The sequence below is a fragment of the Tupaia chinensis genome, unplaced genomic scaffold, assembly GCF_000334495.1.
Source record: "Tupaia chinensis unplaced genomic scaffold, TupChi_1.0 Scaffold000001_1, whole genome shotgun sequence".
NCBI lineage: Eukaryota > Metazoa > Chordata > Mammalia > Scandentia > Tupaiidae > Tupaia > Tupaia belangeri.
In genome coordinates this window covers 8,151,837-8,157,461 of record NW_006159427.1, presented here as the reverse complement: position 1 = coordinate 8,157,461, position 5,625 = coordinate 8,151,837, and the positions used below count along the sequence as shown (strand labels likewise).

Here is a 5,625-nt window from a genome sequence, read left to right as displayed (position 1 = left end):
CAATTTTTGTATTGACTTTCTCTTGTTTTCTAAGACATTCGGCTTCACTTTCGTGGAACTGCTCCTTTTTGCCCTCAGAGCTGCCCAGTGTATGCATCACTCACTAGATGACATAATTGTTATCCCAGTGCAACTGAGCAAACAGATCCAGTGCCAACACAACCTAGCTGGTGAGAGGCAAAAATGGGTAAGCCTCTTGAGGGCTGCCTGGTCTACGGAGTATGAGCTTCAGTCAGTGCATTTTCCTGAGGAAAGGGACATTATGGCTTATGAAGTGAGTCTTTTTTTTTTTTGGAGAGGTTTTCACTACAGGGTGCGTGCACTTGCCAGACAGACAGAGAGAGACATAGAGGCAGAAAGCGAGAAATCACTCCCCAGGGGGGATGGTCACGCCATAATCCCTTCTCTTCCATTCTCCTCTCGGGATCTTGGGCACGCACGCACACGTGCCCGGCGTGAGTTTTAAGCCACTGGGTCCGGGACGTGAACCACGGTCGACTACGTGGGAGTCCAAAGACATAGCCACTACGCTAACTGCTGGTTCCCATGAAGTGAGTCTTAAGTGGAACTTGGTTATGAGAGTTTCTATCATAATGGTAAGTTGAACAAAATGGAAGTACAGATGTTCCTCAATTTATGATGGTGTCTCATCCCCATTAACTCACTGTAAGTTGAAAATAACGTAAGTGAGAAATTCATTTACTACACATAACCTACAGAACATCATAGCTTAGCCCACCTTAAAAGTGCTCAGAACAATTATATTAGCCTGCATTTGGGCAAAATCATCTAGCATAAAGCTTATGTTGTCATAAAGTGCTGAATAGCTTGTGTAATTTATTAAATATTATGTCGAAAATGTGAACAGAATCATTGTATGGTTACTAAACAAGGTGTGATTGCCATCGAATGTGTTATCACTTTTGCATCACCATGAATCAAAAACTGTACCGTAAAATGGGGACCATCTGTAGTGAAAAGAGAGTGCAGAAGACGGGATTGTTAAACAGGCACGCAAAGGATGCACAGGTGGGGATTTTTTCCCAACCGCCCTGGGATAGTATGGAACATAGCACACATTTTCTGACAAGGTTGAAATGTTGAGGCTCTCAGAAGAAGCCCTCTCTTTGCATTCTGGCTAAGTTGGTGACCCAGCTTTAATGAATGATCCGTATCCATGAGTAGTGCATATTTCTGCTCCTGAGATCTTCAAGCTTCCTAGATATGACCTCCTAGCTTTATGTCCTGAGTAGACACTCGGAAAGAGAGCCCACAGGAACCAGAAAGGATTTTCTGGAGTGATCCTAGAATAGGACTGTGCTTCCCTAGCATCTCTTCTGGTCAAAACTGGGTATAGACATGTCCCACAATTTTCCTGGTTTTTGGTTTGAATATCAGTGTGTTCAGAATCCCCCACTGGGCCACTTTCCCATCCTATGTGAAAGGAAGAGCCACAAACAATCTTCCAGCTTGAACGTGGATCCCCTGCACTCGACAATCAAACTACAACTTACCATGCTAGTCTCTCCTCCCTGCTCTCCACAGCTATCAGCCACAAGGCATATTCCCCATATTCCAAACACACCTTAGGCTTCTGTCTTTGTCCTCCTACTTATAACAAAGTCCTTCCAAGATTTATTACGCAATAGAGCCTGACTCGAGCTTCAGGATTTGCTGCCTTTTTAGAGAGGGACGTTTTTCCAGATATCCCCCTCTTATCACCTCTCACATCCTCTACTCAAAAACTCCTACTCGTTCCACCTCCTAACTATCACATGATTTTGCCACCTTCTCCTCATCCACACTACTACCCCTAAGTTCCAGCCCTCTTCATCTCTAATCTGAACCTTTGTGGAGGCTCTCAACTGTATTGAAAGTGAAAGACACATAGATCAATGGAAAGGAATAGAGAATCCATAAATAAACCCAAAATCATACAGCCAACTGATCTTTGACAAAGGATACAAGACAATGCAGTGGGAAAAAGAAAGTCTTCCCAACCAATGCTGCTAAAAGGACTGGATATTCACCCGCAGAAAAGGAAACTGGACCCCTATCTCTCACTATTAATAAGAGCCAACTCAAAATGGATCGGAGACATAAATGTAAATCCTCAAGCAAAAAAACGATTAGTAGAAAACTTACGGGAAACTTTAGAAGACATTGAAGTAGGCAAAGATTTTTTTTTTTTAAACAAGACCCCTGTGCTTTAGCACAGGCAATAGTCCCTAAAATAGACAAGCGGAATTACTTGTCCGGCTAAAAAGCTTTTTTACAGCAAAGGAAACAATAATCGGAGTGAAAAGACTATCCTTGGAATAGGAGGAAATTTTGTAAAGTATTCCTCAAACTAGGGATTGATAATCAGAATATACAGAGAACTCAAGCAGCTCACCCATAAAAAAATGAATAATCCAATTAAAACTGAACAAATTAATTGAATAGACAACTCTCCAGGGAAAACTTACAAATGACCAAAAGGCTGATTAAAAAGTGTTCAGAGTCTCTTGTCATAAGAGAAATGCAAATTAAAACCACAATCAGATATCATTTAACCCAGTTACCATGGCTAGCTTCAAAAAAATAAAGCATGTCGGGCGCAGAGAACTCTGCAAAACAAGAGGCTGAGGATTGCGTTAGCGATAAACCAGGTCACACCAGAGCCCTGGGGAGGAAGCTTCTCTGTCAGATCCTGCCGCGCTGCGGGACTCTGAGGAGAGCTCACACCAGGTAGATGCCGTCTGTCACCATGGGCAAAGGAGACCCCAACAAGCCGAGGGGCAAAATGTCCTCGTATGCCTTCTTCATGCAGACCTGCCGGAAGAGCACAAGAAGAAACACCCAGACTCTTCCGTCAATTTCGCCGAATTCTCCAAGAAATGTTCGGAGAGATGGAAGACCATGTCTGCAAAGGAAAAGTCTAAGTTTGAAGATATGGCAAAAAGTGACAAAGTTCGTTATGACAGGGAGATGAAGAGTTACGTCCCTCCCAAAGGTGATAAGAAGGGAAAGAAAAAGGATCCCAATGCTCCAAAAAGGCCTCCATCTGCCTTCTTCCTGTTTTGCTCTGAACATCGCCCAAAGATCAAAAGTGAACACCCAGGCCTGTCCATTGGGGATACTGCAAAAAAATTGGGTGAAATGTGGTCTGAACAGTCAGCCAAAGATAAACAGCCATATGAACAGAAAGCGGCTAAACTAAAGGAGAAATATGAGAAGGATATTGCTGCATACCGGGCCAAGGGCAAAAGTGAAGCAGGAAAGAAGGGCCCCGGCAGGCCAACAGGCTCAAAGAAGAACGAACCAGAAGATGAGGAAGAGGAGGAGGAGGAAGACGAAGATGAAGAATAAATGGCTATCCTGTAATGAGTGTGGAATGTGTGTGTATGCTCAGGCAATTGTTTTGCTAAGAATGTGAATTCAAGTGCGGCTCAATATTAGCTTCAGTATAAAAACTGTACAGATTTTTGTATAGCTGATAAGATTCTTTGTAGAGAAAATACTTTTTTAAGAATGCAGGTTGTAGCTTTTTGAGGGGCTACTACATACAGTTAGATTTTATAGCTTCTGATGTTGAATGTTCCTTCATATTTAATGGTTTAATTTCTTGACTTGTGTATGGTAGTACAGCACACTCATAGGAATTGGTATCAATAGTAAATTTTGGGTTTTTTAGGATGTTGAATTTTTGGGGAATTTTTTTCAATTTTGTAATAAAATTATGTATATTAAAAAAAAAGAATGTCAATACTGGCAAGACTGTAGTAAAAAGGGAACCCTCTTACACTGTTCGTGGGAATGTAAATTGGTACAACCTCTGTGGAAAACAATAGGGAGTTTCCTCAAAAACCTGCAAATAGAACCACCATATGACCCAGTAATCTCACTCTTTGATGTTTACCCAAAAGATAGGAAAACACTCAGTCAGAAAGACACTTGCACATCCATGTTTATTACAGCATGATTTGTAATTGCTGAGACTTGGAATCAACCTAAGTGTCCAAAAACTGATGACTGGTTTGGAAAACTATGGCACATACATACCATGGAATATTACTCAGCTATAAGAAACGATGAGCCCTATTGTTTGATTCAAAGTAAATGAATATAGAAGACTTAATGTTGAGTGAAATGAGTTAGGCTTTGAAAGACACGCACTGTATATCCCTACTCAACACGTACCGAGTATCTACACTCTATGATAGAAATAAAAATATGTGACGATATGATGGTAGAAAGGATAAGTGTAACTACCAAAGACTGTCAGGGAGAAGAGTAGAGAGTGGGTGGTAGAGGGTGGGTGTGATATATAAAGAAAAAAAAAACATGAGACAGAATAAAAAGTAAAGTTCTCTATGGAAAATAAAAAACTATAGGGACCAGCAATTAGTGTAACGGCTATGTTGCTGAACTCCCATATAGTCGACTGCAGTTCGAGTCCTGGACCTGGTGGCTTAAACTCACACTGGGCGCGTGTGTGTGCGTGTCCAAGATCCCGAGAGGAGAATGGAGGAGAAGGGATTGCGGTGTGGCCATCCCCCCTGAGGGGGTGATTTCTTGCTTTCTGTCTCTCTGTCTCTCTGTCTGTCCGGCAAACGCACGCGCCCTATAGCAAAAACCTTTCCAATAAATAAATAAATAAATAGAAATAATTTTAAAAAGCTATATTGTATACATCATGATGGAAGCTTTATGTAAAACGTAAAATTAATTTGAAAAGAAATCAAAAAAAAGAAAGGAAAAAAAAGAAAGCACAGATGGTTGAACTAAATCAAATTTTACACTAATAATTGATTTAAGTGGAGACTTACAGAAGAAAAAAGAAAAAAAAGACTAGACTGTTCTTGCCCCAACCTTTGCTTCACAAAGACACTAAACATACATCTTATTATGCTTCCTCGCCTAAGACACTTTGTAATGACTCCCGAATGCCTGCAGGATGGAGCATCTGGCACACACAGCTCTGTGATACCTTGCAATGATTGTGATCATTTGTTTATCTTTCTCTTTACATAAATTATGAAAGCCTCAAGGACAAGGATGGTGCCTTTATCCAGAGTACATTGTGAGCGATATGCAGATTAGGGCACTTATTTAGAAATCCGTGAAAATGTTGATTGGGTTACAATCAATCATTTGAAGACATTCCCAAAAGAAAATTTAATTTGACAAGTAGCTTATTTCAAGAAAGAAATTTTAGTTTTACAAAAGCTTATATACATGAAACAAGCTTTTAAAAATAAGACCTAGGAACAGCCCGTGGAATGATAGTTAAGGAGGCAGGATCTCACCTGACTGGATCCCAAGTGACAGCTGGAGCCCTGGACCCGCAGCTTGAGAAACACGCCAGGCACGTGTGCATGCGTTCCACCGTCCTGAGAGGAGAATGGAGGGTAAGGAATTGCAGTGTGACTGTGCCCCAAGGGAGGTGCTTTTTCATCTCTCTCTAGTGAGTTCACACACCTTCTGGCTGAAAAAAAAAAAGACACAGTAACTCAGATTAAAAAAAAAAAAAAAATTCAGGAGGGAGAACAGAAGGTGCCATAGAAGTTAAGGTGGTTGGATCCCACATGGCTGACTATGCAGTTCGAGTCCCAGATTCAGTGACTTGAAAACATGTTGGAA

At 41.2% G+C, this 5,625-nt stretch overlaps 1 pseudogene; it reads left to right on the top strand.

Annotated features, from left to right (window-relative positions):
• The first annotated feature begins 2,725 nt into the window (after positions 1-2,725).
• On the top strand, positions 2,726-3,387 carry LOC102495067 (high mobility group protein B2 pseudogene; annotated as a pseudogene).
• Positions 3,388-5,625: the final 2,238 nt, after the last annotated feature.